The sequence below is a fragment of the Mus caroli genome, chromosome 16 (genome assembly GCF_900094665.2).
Source record: "Mus caroli chromosome 16, CAROLI_EIJ_v1.1, whole genome shotgun sequence".
NCBI lineage: Eukaryota > Metazoa > Chordata > Mammalia > Rodentia > Muridae > Mus > Mus caroli.
Genome location: NC_034585.1, coordinates 21,609,938 through 21,628,483, shown reverse-complemented (window position 1 = coordinate 21,628,483; position 18,546 = coordinate 21,609,938). Strand labels below are relative to the sequence as shown.

Below are 18,546 nucleotides of genomic sequence, written 5' to 3'. Positions count from 1 at the left end.
TCTATGAAGTCAGTTACAGAACAGTCAAGGCTACATAGAAACCCAGGTGGGAGAGGGAAACAGCCATAGGACGCTGGAGCACCTAACAATATCTTGATAAATCTGAAAAAGAAAAACTTTCTCCTTACCTCCACTATGAGATACTTAAGGCACAAGAGCAGCCTCCCTCACTGAACAATGGTGCTCAATAAATAATGGTTCTGAAGAACCGATAATCCCTCAGAAAGATCAGTGGCTGGCCACATCCTAAACCTCCTCCAGTCTGCCCCAAAATTGCAGCCATTTGTCTTCGCAAGGTTCCCAAACAGATACCATCCACATAGAGAAGCCGGAGAAAGGAACAAAAAGACAGAAAGAGTGGAAGACAAGAAAAGTCACGGCTGGTGACTAAAAAGCAATGTAAAGAAACAAATCTAGAAGCTGGAGTGCCTCACTGCAGAGTGGAATCCATGAAATGTCCACCTACCATGTGTGGGCATGCAGCTATGCTCACTACACAGGTTTCCTCAGAATGCTGATAAACAATGCAGGTTTACTGCAGCCTGACTTAGTAGATGTTAAAACCCAGCAATTTTTTACTTGAAATCTGCCCTTTCAACTTATACCAGACTTCAACACGTCGTGCCTAATGCTGACATCTCACTGATAGGTAAACAGACTAGGATAAGGGAATATTCATGCCCCAAAATAGAATGAGGGGGGAAAAAAGTCTCCTAGTCCCACCTTCTATACCTGTTTCTACACAGAAGTAGAAACGAGAAGAGTATTATGGAGACTGAGCAAATGCATCCTGGGCCACACCTTCAGAGCTGTGGTGGATCACATTCTGTAGATTATCTGGGTACCACCTAGCACTCCCCATCCGCTGGCTTCTACTAGAAAGAACACTGGTAGGATTACTGTGGTGACGTGTAAGGCAGAACACAGGAAAGAATAGCTGCACTCAAATAAAAAATGATCACACAAATAAAACCCTGAAAGAGTAGATGATTCAACAGAGTAAGAAAAGCTGGGGAGGACGGAAAGATGGGGAAGTGCTACGTAACAGAATAAATGCAAAGTGACCTAGAATAGAGACGCTGCCCACCAAGGAGTCAAGACTGATGCTCCAGCCAGGTTGCAGATTCTCAAGGATGAGACCTGGCCCAGGCAGGGCATCAGAATACCTTGCAGAAGACATGGAGATCACTTTTGCAGATGGCAGTTGCTCCGTTGGAACAAAACCCGAAGCAGAGAGTTAGGTCCCAAATAGTTTCCTGCCTGCCTCTTTGCCTCCCAGATTCAAGCTATGATAAGAACTAACCTAAGGTATGTCACTGCCTTAGAGATCGCTATCCAGGCAGCTTGATGGTAATTTGGCTCCCTGTAAGTTACTCTACTTACACAATCTTTGTAAGACCCACCTCTCACCATGAAGAAAATCCAACCATAGTTCACGCCAGCATCAGTACTGCCTCTGAAGTCAGACATCATCGAGCACAGGACATCTGATCCTCCATCACAGCTACAGGAGTGAAGGCACACTCCTCCTTGGCTAGGAGAGCTGGGAGACAGGTACCATAACCCAAAGCAGCTTTACTAAGGCAAACTAAATCGCTGTAGTACAACCAATTTAAGCTTATTCCCCAATAGCTTACAAAGAAATGAGACCCAGACTATGGTTTTTGTTTTTGTGTTTGTTTTTTGGCTTTGACAATTACTGGGGAGTAATCCCTAATCTACTCTGCTTACTGCTGGCCTGGCTACCTCTCCAGCTGTGTACCCAGACGTGCTGTTTCTCCTAGCCATGTGCTCATGGCCCCCTTACGGTGGCGTCCTCTCTCTCCCGCTTCCTCTTCTTCCTGCTCCTCTCCCTGGTCGTCCCTCCTTCCAACAGGTCACTCCAAACCCACCTATCTCTAATCCCTTCAATAATTGGCTATCACCAATTTAATTTAACCAATAGTTTCAAATCAAGGAACAAGGTTTGCGCACAACAAAAGCTTGTAAACATGAGAAGTCACTCATAGGCCTAGATCTTGCCAATAGCTGGGCAGAAGAGACATAAGCAGGTTTTAGGGCTCCCGGGTCTGGGGACTGGGGTGGGGTGGGGAGGGTTGAAGGAGACCATGAGAGAGGAAGAGGAGAAGCCACCATGGGTTCACTAAGTTCATGAAACCGTGGCCCTGAGGGCTGGCCAATTGGAGTTAAGAGCAGACCAGATAAAACATAGCATAGTAAGTAATAACTCGGGGTTATCTATAGGAAAGTAGATTCTAATAACATAGAGGGTAGGTTTCTTCCCAGCTCTTGTGCTGATTAGGGCAAATTGTGAATGTAAAGGTTATGTGTGTCTTGTATCCAGAAACTAAATGGCCAGAGGCAGAGTAGAAACCCCAGATTGGGATTAAATAACTTCTATAACAAAACATCAATTCTACAGAATATTCTGAGTGGGGAAGGGGCAAGGGGAGAGTTTCCCTGGGAAACAATCATCTGGCAAGGTTACTAAAGTTCAGAAAAGGTCAGGGTAAAGATAACCACTTTACTTAACTTGGACTTTCTCATATTGCTTTCAGAGAACAGTTTAGTAGTTTGGCAAACACAGACACAAAGATTCACAGCATTCATCCTAAGATGCCTTCTTATGCCGCGTCTCCCACTCTAGGCTGTATATCCTCCTAAGGACAGACGCCTGTCTGGATGCCCCTGAGTACCCAGCAAGGGGCCCTATTCACTACCACCCATACATGTTTCCTGAATGAACTAAACCAGCTCCTCTAAAGAAAACCAAAAATGTCAAGACGACCTTCACTGTTTCTTCCTTTAGTGTTTAAAAAGAATGGTTCACACAGAGGAGGCACTTGGTAATCCTTGAAAAGGAGAGTGGAAAGGCATCAAATGGAAAAGTTTCTAAGCCTTATGTCAAACCAGAAGTTCCCAGAAAGACCCCTGCCTTGTCTCAACCAAAAGAAAATGAAAAACAAGAAAAGGAAAGGCACGAGAACATCAAGTGCCCTTCAGGGGCAGCTGGGGCAAGAGGTGGGCAAAGGAGCACAAGGAGACAGAGAGGGATAACCAAGACCTTTCTGTATCTAATTTAGACTTAATAAGATAGTTTGCTGAATGTTAATTAAATACTCAGTGGTTGTTACTAACTGTGGTGATTAACTTAATTTTGAATTAAATAAGCAATAAATGCTTAACTGAAGTTCTATTAAATTTCATCCAGCAAGTGAGGAATATGAGGCTCTTAATTGAGTTTAAACAAGATAGTTATGGCAAGTTAGTTGAATTTTTATTACCTGAAGATAACTGCCTTATTAAATCTAAATTGACTATTTTATTTAGTGGGAAAATATGTCATCGGTCCTTCCAATTCACCAAAAACATGCCCAAATGGGTTCACAATTAATCCAACCTACTTGGATTCTAATCCTTCTGTTTGTGGTTCTGTTTTACTATGTACTTTATTCATTTAGGAATGAATGTGACAACACACAAAATCGCAGCACTCAGGAGGTTGAGACAGGAGAATCACAAGTTCAAGATCAGCCCAGCTACATAAGAAAACCCTGTCAAAACAAAACAAAACAAAAAGAATGGGCACACATCAAAGCACACAGGGTCTAGGGAGGAATTACATACAAGATTGAAAATGAGGATATGGACTCTTTCTGTTTTCCTAACGTAGATATAACTTGGTGATAAATTTACTATCATAATACTGAAGTCTCCAGTGTCTCCTGCTTTACTGATACAGTAACCTCTATAATAATCACTGTTCAAGGGTTAGGAGAGAAACTCAGTGCTAAAGCACTTGTCTAGTAAACACAAAATACTAGGTTTGATCCCAAGTAACACCAAAAAGAAAGAAAAAAAGGAAGGAAGGAAGGAAGGGAGGGAGGGAGGGAAGGAGGGAGGGAAAAAAGGTTCATGCCAAATCCACATGACCATGTGGAAGGGACATAGTGACATGGTTCCTGCCCCTGGAACAGAGCCAGCAGGGTGTGAGCCTCTGTGAGTGTTGACAGTTGCCAGGCATGATGTTTGTTTGTGTAATGTATATGTGTATGTATATGTGCATGTGTATATATTTTACTTCATGTTCCTCCTTCAGAAAATATTCTCCCCACCAAGGTTATCAGGAAAATAGTCTCCCTGCCAAGGTTATCTGAGAATGTCCTCTCTGCCAAGGTTAATGTCTCCACGTCTCTGGACTCCAGAGACAGCATGAATCCAGGAGGCAACAGCGTGTTTATGTCCTTAGCAGAGATGCTAAAGGCTGTGACCTTCAGGACAGCCTGGAAGAATGTGGGAAAGAACTCTGAAAACATGAGTTCAAAAATATATAAACAGAATCTCTCAACTATGCAAACTATAAAGATGCAATATAAATTATATGAGGGGCTTCACAGATCTAAAAGAACAGAGGCAGCTGCACTATAAGCCGGATTGTCAGAAAGATACTAAGAAAGGAGATAAAGAGATTAGGGAGTGGTGGTTGCAGGGCAAGAGCCTACCCAGCTAAGTTTATTCTTTTTTGCTTACAAAGGCAGGAAGATTCCTGAGTTCAAGGTCAGCCTGGGACAGAGCTAGTTGAGGCCCACACATGGTGGGAATGGTGATCTCAGAGATGGTTCCCACCCAGGTAGCTTACTGTTGGTGCTTACAAGGCAGGCACATTTCTGGATTCATTTGCCATGTTTTAAAACATATACTTTTTGTCTTTTTCTAAGATTTAAGGGGCTATGGTTGTAAAATGCTAATTCATGGAATAATCAAAGGGAGTAAAGGATTGAATTGATATGTAAATAAAAGAATGGGCTTTGGTTTGCATGGGATGAGCTACCAGAGCAGTTCTATTTTTTCCTAGCAAGAGATGAGCTGTCTGGAGATCTCTGGAGAGTAAACACAGCTCTTTTAGAATTTTTCTAGCAGGATTTCTGACTTTGGTCAAAAATATCAAAGGATTTTTTTTTTTCTAACAGCTTTTCTGACTTTGGTTGGAAAACTCATGAGCTATCCAGAGAGCTTTTAGAATTGTTTCTAGCATGAGAGAATTGTCTCTAGCAGAGAGCTGTCTAGGGAGCCATCTCAAGCAGACTACAAGGCTGTTAACTTGCACCCCATCATTTGACTTCAAGTCATTTATTTTGCTTCTCCCAAACACCCCTGTCCCTCAGGACCCCTGAGGCTGGTTCTTGGTATGTTCTGGCATATTTTCCCAGAAGTTAAAAAGAAGAGAAGAGAAGAGAAGAGAAGAGAAGAGAAGAGAAGAGAAGAGAAGAGAAGAGAAGAGAAGAGAAGAGAAGAGAAGAGAGAAAACCATCAGAATTGTAGAACACTCTACCCTTCCTGAACACTCTCCACACCAGTTGAATTTTTGCTGTAATATTCCAGTCTAAACTGTCAATGTTCTTCAAAGATTAGAGTCATTATCTCCCAAAGAACCCATACATATTCTGACTGAACAGGCTTCCAGGGGTCTCTACAAGATAACAAAGGGATGATATCTTCCTTAAGAATCGTTCGCCACCCTTTATGGCAGCTGGAGTGAGAATGGATCCCATTGGTCCACATGTTTGAATGCTTGATCCCCATTTGACAAACCATTTGGGAAGGACTAGAAGGTGTGGCACTCCTGGGAAAGATGTGACTTGCTGAAGATGTGTCACTGAGGATAGGCTTTGACATTTCAAAAGATCATGCCAGGCTCAATGTCCCTCTGAGACTTGTGGCTCAGATGTGAGCTCTCAGGTACTTCTCCAGCACCATGTCTGCTACCATGCTCCCCACCATAATGTTCAGAGACTAGCCCTCTGAAACTGTAAGCAAGTCCCCAATTAGATGTATTCTTTTATTAGTTGCCTTGGCCATGATGTCTCTTCATAGCAATAGAACAGTGACTAACACACCTTTCTAAGACCCTGGGCAGAGGAAAACAAGGTCACATCAGAGGTATGCTGACACCCACCACCCACACAGCCTCTCTGCTATGCAGTCCACTCCCTCAAATCCAATTTTTCCCAGATATCATATGGTTATTCACCTAAATGTCTCTGTCCATGTGACTGCCCTCTATACCTACCTCCCCAGCTCACTAAACTCCCAGTCAGACTTCAATGCTCAGTCAAATATAACCTTTCCAGCTGTAGAGCCTCCCTGTAAAGGACCCTAGAGTTTGTCACTAGCAAATCACAGCCATTATTATCTACACAAAATAGTACTCTTTCCTCTAACATGGGGTCTAACTTCCTGTAGCCCAGGCTGACATAGAACTCAGTATCTTTCTGCCATAGCCTCCCTTGTACATACTGTCTTGACAACTTATTTGACCACCTAGAGGTAGGGGCTCACCCAGCACTCGGGCTTTCAACTTCCTAAGCCATGGTAGCATTCATTGTGCTTGATAGTTTTTGTCAACACAAACCTAGACAGACATACCTGCGAATAAGAAACTTTAACTAAAACAGCATCTTTAAGGTTTTCCTGTAGGCAAGTCTATGGTGCATTTTCTTGAAAGGTGGTTGATATAGGTGGGTACATTAACACCAGGGAAGGGTCACCCCTACCAGGTGGTTCTGAGTTGCATTAGAAAGCAGACTGAGCAAGCCAGTAAGCAACATTCCTCCATGGCTTCTGCCTCAGTTCCTGCCTCAAATTCCTGCCCTGCCTGCCCTCAGTGATGGACCATGACATGGAAGTATGAGCTAAAAAATCTCTTTCCTCCCCTAGCTGCTTTTGGCCATGGTGTCTCATCACAGCAACTAAGATATTCATATATTTGTAAGGCCACCACAAGCTGTTGAATATATAAATGGGCTGACTTGATTCAGGGTAACACTGACTAACAATATCAGTCCTCTCAAGTGAATTGGTTAACCTCCAGATAAGAAAACAAAACAAAACAAAACAAAAAGACTTTTAGGGTAGACATGACAAAGTACTGGAAGGCTGACCTCCTTTTCACCTCAATCTAAGAAAAGGTACCACTTACCTGCCTGGCCACCGCAGTTTACCTTTCCCATGAGTCAGAGAACACCCTGCCCTCTGGGTGGCTACACCTTACCATAGTCCCTGAAAGTGATTCCTTTTCACACCAAACAAGACAGAAGGTCCAGGTGCCAACAAAATTGTTTTCTTCCTGGATGGTACACAAGGCGGAACTTAGTGGGAATTCATTAGAAACCACCAGTGTGGGTAACACTGTGAGCGCCTGGCTCTTTATGCATTACCGCTCTGAGCTCCCACAGTTATAGTTAGAGATCATTATCAAGATGGGCCACAGCATGGAAAATAACAGATCCAGGAACCCAGCTAAAGTACACAGAGACAATCAATCTTTCCCAACTCTTAGTAGCGAGAGCAATTTCAGCCGCCTGTCGCATCTAGGCCTAAGCCTCCCCATCCTCCAATGTCTCAACAAGCCCAGGCACTCCCAGCAAGCCCCTGCAGAAGCCCCAGCTCTGCGGGCCTCTCCTGTGCCCCTCAATGCTTTTTCGCAGACTCTAGGTAACATGCTTTATCCATCCGAATAAACCAAGTGGTTACAATCTTGACATCCAGCAGCTGGGTCATTCAAGTCACTTGCAATGCCTCCTTCAGTCTTCACATGGAGGACCTGTAAGTGAGCCGTCCTTCAGATCAGAGGACTGCTGAGAAGAAAAGGGAACAAGGGCATACATAGGCAGAAACAAGACAGACCAAAATGATGGCTGCTTCACGCAGGAGGTAGCAGTAGATCGGCTTTTCATTTCATTACCATTTATTCACTTGCTTGCTCACTCACTTATTGGGTTGTGTGCACACACATGCTTGCAGGTCACAGCACACAGGCTTAGAGAGGTCAGAGCAAGTGTTTTACCTGATGAATCATCTCACGAGCCCACTGTAAATAGATGTGTTATTATGTAAAGAAATCAAGGCTAAAGCCTTACATTTAGAAGTCTTTTAATATTGGGGGGGGGGGCGTTTTCTAGCAAGGCCAGGTAACACCAGGCTATAATCTCGGCTCAGAAAGCATTTCATATGCACCTTACTATTCCCCGCTCTGTCCCAAAGCTCTCTGCAAAATGGTACTGAACTGCTGGCTACCAGACTGAGCAACCAAGGTACACAGGGCGCAGCTTCAGCAGGAAAAGGTCCACTCTGAGAGTGCTGAGACACCAAAGGTCAGAGTCTGGCCTGGCCTTACCCCTGCAGTTTGCCTATCACATTAGATTCTGTGGAAAGCCTGGCTCTACCCTTCAGTTGTAGCTTTCTATTTCACTTACTGAAAGCTATACTGGAGAGAGGCAAGGCCATTTCACAGTCAATAGCTATGGGAGAAAATCCTATGGCTAGAAAGATACAAACATAACAGCAGCAACAACAACAAACAAACAAACAAACAAAAACCCCAGTCATGGTGGAAGGAGAAACAGTACCCAGCTGTTCCCTGAACATTCTGCACAGCTGGAAATGCGCGAGAACGCCCCGAAGCTCTCACTAGCTTAAAAAACACATTCCTCCTAACAATGGTGTTCTTGCTAGAGGTCCCAGAGCCATGCCCGGAGGAAGTCCCCCTATTAAATGGTACAAGCTGAACTGGATCATAGAGGTGATGACATCTAAATGTCATCTCTTCACATCAGGGAGAGTGTCACCACAGGTGCCAGATCCATGCTGGGCACTCTGAACTGAACATACCTGTATATCTCGGCACCACACAGAGATGAAGGTTCTCACAAACATCTGCAAAGTGAGATACACAGACGCACCACTGTTGCTCATGAAGCACTGTCACAGGAATTCCTCTCATCTTTACACGTGCATCCTGATTTATCATATGATTTGAAATTCATTACTTTGAAAGTAATGAATTATAAAGTATATATGTATATACACACAAATATATATACATGTGTGTATATACACACATATATATGTGTATGTGCATATATATATATATCATTACTTTGAATGTAGTTGAAGCTCAGGAGTGTTCCAGAACTGACCTGAGATCACTGAACCTATGAGTGACTCAAAGGTACATTTTGCTTTCCTACAACAAAAGCCTCTGGTGATGGCACTGTCAAAATGACAGCCTACTAAAACCCAGACCTTTGGGCTCAACAGTCACATCGTCACCTTCCAGTGACCTCTTCAAAAACCCACACAGGCAGTTAATGATGCTATAAGTCACAGTGACATTACTGTTTCCTGCCTGTGACTCTGAAGCAAGGCTGTTCCCGACAACCATCTCATGTTCACATGAAAACCTTAAGGAGCAAAACAGAAATCTTGGACTTCCCTCCGACACTCAAAGCCTGTGCCTCCATGGGAAGTTTTCCTCACATGTGACTTCTTGCCCACTCTCTGCCAGAAAAACAGATCTTACCAATACATCTCTTGAGTTGCAACTAAGAACTAAGTAATAAGAAATGATTATAAAATGCATTTCCCACATAACAAGTGCTACTCAAGGCAAAGAAATACTAATGGGTGTAGAGAGCTGAGTCCTGATATACAGGTTTAAAGAGACAAGGAAAAGTCAGCTCTGAGTGCTGGTCCCCACATTTAATCTCAGCACTAGGGAGACAGAGACAAGAGAATACCTGAAAGTTGGAGACCTGGCTGGCCCATATACAGTCAGCTACGGCTACATAATGAGACACTGTCTAAAAGAATAGAATAGAACAGAACAGAACAGACTAGAGTAAAACGTGAATAATGAGGAATGGTGACAAGGGTTGTCTCAAGAATTGTGAAAGCTAGCAAAGATTAAGGAGTCTGCTTCCTGTGAGCCGTAACAGGCATCAGCAGCACTTATAAATCCCAAGCCACACTGACTGTAACTGAACCACCACCTTAATCATAATGTTTTCAAAGTTCCAAGTAAAAGTTTCGCACCTGAGACACAATGATCTCCATGTACCCCACCCCTGGGTATTCTTGGTCCCCTATAGAACAAACTGTAGCAAACCTTGGAGGAAAGGCCTACCTGGGAACAAGGGCCAGGGGCTACTGCGAAAACCTGCGCCTTTCCTGTTTCCTCATCTGTGAAGTCAGTTTTTCTCAGCCAAGACTGAGTCAGTCAGTCTCAGTCTCTCTCTCTCTCTCTCTCTCTCTCTCTCTCTCTCTCTCTCAGTGCCCCCCCTCTCCCTCCCTCTCTCCCTTCCTCCCTCCCTCCTGGGCTGGTCCCAGATGCTAGTCTTGACCTGCCACCACTATGCCACCAGAGCTGCCTAGAGCACAGATCCAACCACCTATAACCTTCCGCTCACATTATAGACGTTACCATCTATGCTTCCCTGGCCAGTTCCACCGCTCACGGTGATCTATAAACACACTTGTATATTGCTCCACACACAGGTCTCAGGCTTGGGTACGCATTTTAAGAACCCCTTTGCCTATGAGCCAAAAGCACCAGCTGCCAAGCCTAAGTTCAAATCCTGTGCACACACCAGAAGGTAAGAATCAACTCTCCCTAGCTGCCCTCTGCCCTCTGCCCTACACGCCAATGTAAATAATAAAAAGTCTAAATTCCCCTGCCTGCCAAATATTTTTTTCTATTAGGAGAGTGCCTATCCATTCATCAGCACAAAGGTCTTCTTCACTACAGTCTTCAGCGGGATTCCAGGTGAGCAGCCATGCTAACTTAGCTGTTCCTTCTGGCTGTTTTCTCACTTCCCTGGGTCCTGAGCCTGCTTTGGTCTACACTCGAAAGCACAGAGTATCTTGGTTTTCCTTGTAAGTCAGCATGCAATGCAGGGTGAGCACTTCTGCCTCCCACGTGGTAATCACACAGAACCAGTGTATTGAACTTAATCTAAGACATAAGTTATTTACTCTCATACCTAGCATGGAGTAGATAGGGTTAAATAAGAAGAAAAAAAAAAGCCCTAGAAGTTCCTTCATGGCACAAAGTGGATCTCTGCCCATGAGAATAAGGTTTGCAAAAGCCTGAGTCTATGATGTCAGGTGGGAAAACAGAGGTATACATTCAAAAGGCAGAGGCACATTCAAGGACAACCAACCACCTGGATGCATGAGAAGAGGAACTGGCTGTAACAATCCTTTATCGTGGCTCATCCTGCAAGTCCCACTTATTCCCAGACCTTAGGCTTCACCCTTAGCCCTGACCGACCGGTGAGTGTCATCTGTAGCAGGTACAGACAATAATTAATTCAGTCCCAGGTCTCTGCATGCTCCAGGCTCTAGAGCACTGGTCCTTCCCTGTGTCTACATCCTGTGGTTGCAGTAAACAATGTTGCCCCCTCTTCAGGCCGGAAATCTTTCCAGAGTAGCTCTCACAAGCCAGGCACTCTTCCAGGCATTATGAACGCCCCCATTTTCACTGCAGACATCCTTGCAAACCTCAGCAGCTTTGCCTCTTGCTGAGGATTGAGCCCAGAGTCTGACAAACTGCTCCGCAAGTGCTCTACCACTGAGTTACATCTACAGTCCAGGAAGAACAGTTCAAAGCAATGGTTCTCAACCTGTGGGTCATGACCCCTTTGGAGATCCAACAATGACTTCACAGGGGTTGCCTAAGACCATCTGCATTCTCAGGTATTTACGTTACAATTCAACCAGTAGGAAAATTATGGTTATGATGTAGCATTGAAAATAAATTTATGTTTGGGGATCACTTCAACAGGAGGAGCTTATTAAAGAGTCCCAGCGTTAGGAAGGTTGGGAACCACTCATTTAAGGTAAAGAAGAGATCTAGTCCTAGTGGCAAACCCCTGTAATCATAGCACCTGAGAGGTCAAGGCAGAAGGTTTAAGAGTTCAAGACCATCTTCAGCTACATAGTGAGTTCAAAGGCCAACCTGCCTCAGAACGGAGGGAGAAAAGCAACCCTGTCCTATGAAGTGGCTATCATTACATTATAAACACTGCTGACTTAGCTAACAGCTACTTCAGAATATTAGAGACAAGAGGGACTCAAAATGAAAACAAAACAAGTTTTACTCATTGTGCCAGATGCCCTGTCAGGGGCACGGGAGCAGGTATCTGTCTCCCTTCCACAAATGATAAATAAGAAACAGCTCACAGGAGCCTGTAGTGGTTAATAGTCAACTAGGTAGATCTAGGAAATCTAGGACAAAGCCTCAGCTAGCTCAGACCTGTGAGGAATTATCTTCATCGGGTTCACTGAGGTAGAAAGCCTAGCCACCACAATCTTCAGGACCACTGAATATGCTGGGATCCTAGATTGAACAAATTGAAGAAAGCCAGCCTACCGCAAGAATCCGTCTCTCTCCTCTCTGCCTACTAAATGTGAATGCAATGGGACCAGTTGTCCCGAGCTCCTGTCTCTGTGTGTTTATTTATCCACAATAAAACACTTTCTTCAGCTGCTCTGGTCGGGGTATTTTACCGCTACAGCCACAGGACTTTTATCTCTTGAGCCATAAAACATAAACTGTGTACATGAGGCAGAAAGGTGACAGAGGGGAACATAGCTGATTCCTTTCATTCAAGAGACAGAAAGATTTATGAAGGGTCATAGCTCATGGAAGGGCAACAGGAAGGATACCTTTTATCATCAGAGGACACCCAGGATCCCCTAGGGGTCCATAACGTCTGGGAAATGACAGAAAACCAGTCTCCCCAATATTTCAGCACTTTCTTACTGTCCCAATACCTCTCTACTGGGTAATGGAATCCAGAGCACTCTAAGAGAATAGGAGGGAAGGTACACTGGAAGGAGCATTCACTTGCTGGCTCCATTCCCACACAGTCTGGCTATGTAGAAGGCATGGTGGTGTGCTAGCAGAAGGGAAGGAACATCAGCATGGACCCAAGAAGCCACTTTCCCAGCTTCATCCCCAGGTGAATGCATGCACACTGAAAATACTATGTATGGATCGCAAGTTTTCTTGGTTAGGGACACAGATAATAGTGCCCAGTGAGGACGCCACAAGCCAGGCAAGTGCTCAGAACTAACCATGCCACTTAGCTCTGCAACCTTATCTCACCAAATTCACTTTCTCATCTGTAAAATGAGAACGATGTTCATCACACCAGGCCAATTTTCATTCTTATAACTTAATAACACCCAACCCTGGGGACCATTATGAAGAAAGGAGGCTTCCTTAACTCAGGGATCCTAGAAACTCAAATCTTATCACCAATATCACGTCTGCTCTGGTGAAGGCCTGGAGGATGGCACCAAAAAAGGAATGGGAGCGTCCACAGGAGAAAAGTCACATCACCCAACAGGAAAGAGCCAATCAGAAGTCGGGCTGACAGTTCCATAACTGTTCAAGTTGGGTTTCAAGAAAATCCCTTCAAAAGACACTCCCATAACGATCAAAGACCAATCCTCTAGACCTCACCTCTAAGGCTCCCACCATGTGTACATACACGGGGACCAAGCCTTCAACAGAGTCCTCGAGAGACAAACTGCACCCAAACCACAGCAACCGTGAATCCTACTTTAGGGAACCAGTGTGGTAATTACTTGAGCATATGCTAGGCATTCAAAACTTCAAAACTGCTTTGCTCCCTAGAAAGGCTAGGAAGATAAGCATCCTCCAGTCTCAGCTTTATAGCTATCTTCTATGCCTTACTGCCTTTTCCTTTAGCCCTCAGCTAGTGACCAATCTCACTCCTAGGATCTATAGTAGGTACATATTAGCTGTTTCTTCCAAGCCTTGGGCCAACTACAGCAAACACCCCAACATACTTCCCAATGTTCCTCCCCCCTCCCCCCACCCCATCACTGGAACATTCTGTGTTCACATGTACTTCCAGGCCAACTGATGTCTACCCAAGTTCAACCTTCTGCACATGCAGAAGCAACAAACACTTTCCCTCCCTCTCCCTCTCTCTCACCTCTAAAGAGTTTAGTTAGGCCAAGTACTGCATTCCAAAGCCATATTCCAGGAAATGTCTCCACCCACCAATGCACACATCTACCTCTGAGGGCCTCCTGACTGTGCTGGGTCAAAGTCTCAAATTCACTCATACACTTATATGAAAAGCCATCCTGTGGTGCCTTCTTCCTCAACATCATATGCTCAATCTCCCAGAGAAGGTTCCAGAGGCCCCACCCAGCCTTGTTCTCCTATGAACCATGAACCTCAATATGATTAATGGCCCCCACAGCTGCCAGACAAATATAAAGTATACTTTGGGGGTGGGGGAGGGGAACAGTCCTCCCTTTCAGAGCAGGCAAAAGGGCTCAGTAGGCAAAGGCGCTTGCAGTACAAACATGGTGCTCTGAGTTTCTGGAACCCACCAGACTCCACAAAGTTGTTCTCTAACCTCCACAAACATGCTGACCCTTTAAGACACAGCGGAACTGGAGCAGCCTATTCTGCACACCTGCACAGCAGCTCCTTTGTCTGCTCGCTCCATCTAAGGCCTTACTTCCTGAATTGATGTTTCTTAGTCCTGGAGATTCAATTCAGACGGGACCGTATATGGTGGCTAACTTTCTGAGGCTGGTCATTTCCGGCCTACTGAGTAGCCAAAAGACCTGACCACACCCTCCACGTTCCTCCGCATCCATGCACACCTGGTGCTCCTCCCACACAGGAAGAAAGGCCTCCTCTTGTACTCCCAGTAGCAGAAAGACTCAGTGTCTTGGGTCTACAAGGAGCAGGCTTGAGACTCAGTTTCTCCAGTGAGCCTTCTTTCTGCACCTCCAGCCTCTGGTTTAACAAGTTACCCCTTGGTTTCTTCTCAGGCCTTACAAGCTACACTGTCCTTGGCTTAACCGCTCCCATCACCTCAGCCCTATAAGCCATAGTTCTGAAATCAAATCTAACCCAATTAAGCCATATTAGCTCCACAGCCGGGATACACACGCCCATCAAGAGCTCCAAGCTCGGAATTAACAGTTATGTGTACACCTCAAATTAGCTCTGAAGCCTCAGTTAAAAGGTTAAAGTGGAGATGGCCCTGTCACCAGGCTTATTTCTCAGATTCACCTAGAATATTTGATAGAAACGTATCTTTATAAAATGCAAAAGTATTACACATTCGTAAAAGACCTGACAACCACATTTTTACCAAATTTAAAACTGTGACTATATGATGTGTATTGTTACCAACTTTAGAATAAAAACTTGTTCAATTAGGATACATTTTTAATTAAAAGGCAATCACATTTCTCTCTCTCTCTCTCTCTCTCTCTCTCTCTCTCTCTCTCTCTNCTCTCTCTCTCTCTCTCTCTCTCTCTCTCTCTCTCTCTCTCTCTCTCTCTGTTTTCTCGAGACAGGGTTTCTCTGTATAGCCATGGCTGTCCTGGAACTCACTTCATAGACCAGGCTGGCCTCGAACTCAGAAATCCACCTGCTTCTGCCTGCTTCTGCCTGCTGGGATTAAAGGCCTACGCCGCCACACCCGGCGGCAATCACATTTCAATGGTATAAAGACATGGAAAAAAAAAGTGTATTTGAGAACTTATTTAATAAGATCGGTCTCAATAAAATTAAGAACCTATACGTAATAAAATATATTTTAAAAATTTAAAAAATTTAAAAAAAAAGAACCTGCCATAGAATTTTTATATTTGACAGTGGTGGCACGTAAAAGGTCTTCAGCAACACATGCCAAGCAAATGAAACAACAGCCCACGATCATTTTCTCAAGCCAAATTATCACCTCCCCTTGAAACCGGGCAGCAGGAGGCTGCTTCTCGATGCCAGCTCTCGAAATCATGTTCCTGCCTGCTCAAAACCCTCAAAAGGCATATGCAAACTAGATGGTCCGGCATCCCTAAAGCCTTTCAGAATCATGTCTCCTCTCCCACTCTGGAAATGTCTACCTTTCTCAGAGGAATCACCTCCTTGCACAAGAGACTGTCCCTCCACAAAGGGTGCTACTCAGTCCTAGCCCTAATAACCAGTTCAGGAACTTGGCTTCCTCTCCCACGGCCTATGCCGCCCAACTCCAAGGCCAGAGCTGCTTACAAGGAATTGCAAGAGGTGGTGTTGGGAGAGGAGAGAGGAAGGAGGGGGTTCAAGATAGTCAAGACAAGGCATTGCCCAAGCTCAGGACCCAGGTGTGTCACCCTACCCTTCACATAGTTAATCCTCAGTAGACTGTATTCTGGATTCCACAGGCTGCCTTCCAAAGATTACATACAAGATACACAGTTTCCTCTTTAAGTGCCCCTTGGCATTGACAAGAACACCAGGAGACTCCTGGGAAAGCAAGAATCTTAGTGGGTTTCTGCACCAACACCCCCCACCCCACCTCAATCCAGCAGGGAACACGGGGCTAGCAATTCAACTTCTGTGGACTTGGGTCTGCTTCCTGTTTGTAAACCTGAGAAAGGGTCCCTCTGGGAGAGGTTGACTCACTCTACAGTAGCCCTATACACTTTCCCTCTTCCCCTAAAGCTTGTCTGAAAATTCGCTTGTGCCGGGAATAGTGAAAACAGTGAACCATTAAGACACTAACATCTTTGAGAAAAAGTTTTACTGCGGAGGAAAGTTTGCAAAGGGAGTGTTATAGAAACAGGAGAGTCCCAGAAATGATCCGCGGAGAGCTCTTGCCAGGCATTCCTTGTGGGGGTGGGGAAGCAGTGGACCCCCTTCCTAAAGAGAAAGAAGGCCAGAAACAGTTTACACTGCCCTGTCCAAGTACCCAAGTCACAACTCCACTGACACGGTCTCCTGTCATACTCCCACCCCAAGCCACGAACACAATTCCACCCACGCCCACTCCCCGCCCTTATTTAGCCTTCTCTGGTCTGCAGCTGCCTCCCTGACAAGAAAGGCCTCGCCTTTCTTTCTTACTTAAGAAAACTCCCTATCCTTCAAAAGAGTCAATCACAGGCCCCTTTGGGATTTCGGGTCCAGCCATGGAGGCCAAAATAAGAAAAGTCCTTCTGCGAACTCCCATAAAAACCTGATCTTTGCGTTCTCTCCAGGATTTGGCCCTTCCTACTTTGAGTCAGGTTAGGCTCCTGCGTTCCAGTGAGCGCTCCCAGAGGGCAAAGTCTGGCCTCTGTAACCTACAGTGCTTAAAAGCAGTGGAGACTCCACAACCGCTTACAAAAAGATAAATTAATTAATAAATTAAAAAAATTTTTTTAAAAAGGCAGCTGGGAGTAGAGGTCCGGAGACACCGATCTTAACCTGACTCCACCTTCCAGGGATGACTTCCAGGAAAGCCTGCCTCTCTTTGCCTCGCCTGCCCTGACTGTAAAATGGGAAGACTCCGAGTCACTGGGTCCCTAGGCCCTTTCCGCGGTGACAACTGGGATTCCACGAAAGCTCGAAGCCACCGGGCGCGGCCCCGCCCCCTGGGCACCCAGAAAGGCCCGGGCCGGGGGCGCGCTGGGGACTCCCGCAGCCGCCCCTCCCCCACGGCGTGCACCCCGCTTCCCCGCCGGGGACCCGCACTTCCGCGGCGGGCGGGGCGGAGCAGGGCGCCCCGCGCTCCCCACCACCCTCAGCGGCCCGTCCCGCAGGGGGTCGGGGGTTCGAGCGGCGCCCGCGGGCCGAGGCTGCGGGAGGAAGCCTTCGCTACGGTACCTGGGGGAGGAGGTGGACCGGGCAGCGGCGGCCGCGACGGCTGGAGGCGGAGGCTCGGGCGGAGGAGGAGGTGCCGGGCACTCCCCCTCCCATTGTCCCGGCCCGGCCCGCGGCCCGCAGCGGCCCGCTCCGCCCGGCCCGCGTCCTCCCCGGTGCCCGGCCCCGCTGCCGGCCCTTACCTTGCAGCGGCCGGCTCTCCCCCGCCGCTAACGCTACTTATCCCGGGAAAGCTCGAGCGGGCCCTGGGAGCGAACCCACAGACAAAAAGTGAAACTTCGGCAGCAGGCCGGGAGTGGCTGCTGGTTGGTGCTCTCCCCCTCCTTCCTCCCCACCCCCTCCCCGCGGTCTCCCGTGCAGTGCCCTGAGCGCTGGAGGCTGACGTCAGGGGCCTGAATTCCTGACTTTGCCTGCACGCATTTGTCCATGTAAGGTATAGGGAGGCGTGTGCCCGCGGGCCGCCGCACTAGCCGGACGGGGAGGGGGCGCGGGGGGCAGCGGCGGCTCGAGGTGGGTGACCCTGGGCAATGCACTTCCTGGAGGAGGGGACGCGGGGGGAAGGAGGGGGTACAGGGAGCCTGGGAAGAGGAAGGAAGGAAAAGAGGGATCTGCCTCCACTGGAGGAAGAGGAAGGAGATGCAGGAGGAAGTCGAGAAACCCGCACAACTCCGGTCTGTTCTGCAGACGACAGATTGGAAAGCTGAGCTTGAGCAAAGAGATCCTGCCATGGAACACCCCACCCCCTACCCTAAGAGCCTCGTCGGAGCCCCGCCCAAGACTCCAGCAGGACTCAGAAGTCCGGGATGGTAGAGAGCAACTTCAGTTCACTTCGCACAGGAGAGCTCCGAAGCTGGGACCTGACCCAGTCCTGCCCTGTGGAGAGGAGCCAGTATTCTACTCTTAGCTGGGTTTCCGCCTCCAGGCACGACCCGGCCTCTAACTGTGAGCTTAGACCCAAGTTAGACCTAGGCAGATGACTTGACCACCCACTGAAGTGACTAACCCCAGTTCCTGGAAGGTTGTGGTTGACAAGCCTTGAGAAACAATGGCAATCGAGTGCTTCAGGGCAACTTCCTGTCCTTTGT

The 18,546-nt window shown here is 46.6% G+C and overlaps 1 protein-coding gene and 1 non-coding gene across 8 annotated transcripts in view; one reads left to right on the top strand and one right to left on the bottom strand.

Annotated features, from left to right (window-relative positions):
• Positions 1-17,877, bottom strand: part of Lpp (LIM domain containing preferred translocation partner in lipoma) — a 590,743-nt gene extending 572,866 nt beyond the window's left edge. For 5 of the 7 annotated variants that reach the window (XM_029470450.1, XM_029470446.1, XM_029470448.1 and 2 more), the window contains exon 1: positions 17,644-17,716. The gene's annotated coding sequence lies outside the window, so the exon portion shown is untranslated. Of the gene's footprint in view, positions 1-17,464; positions 17,523-17,643 lie in introns of those variants that run through there. The other 2 variants (XM_021185104.2, XM_029470449.1) reach the window with 2 other exon arrangements.
• Positions 4,886-4,949, top strand: LOC115029601. Its single transcript, XR_003835170.1, has one exon. It is a non-coding gene; the product is annotated as a U7 small nuclear RNA (small nuclear RNA).
• Positions 17,878-18,546: the final 669 nt, after the last annotated feature.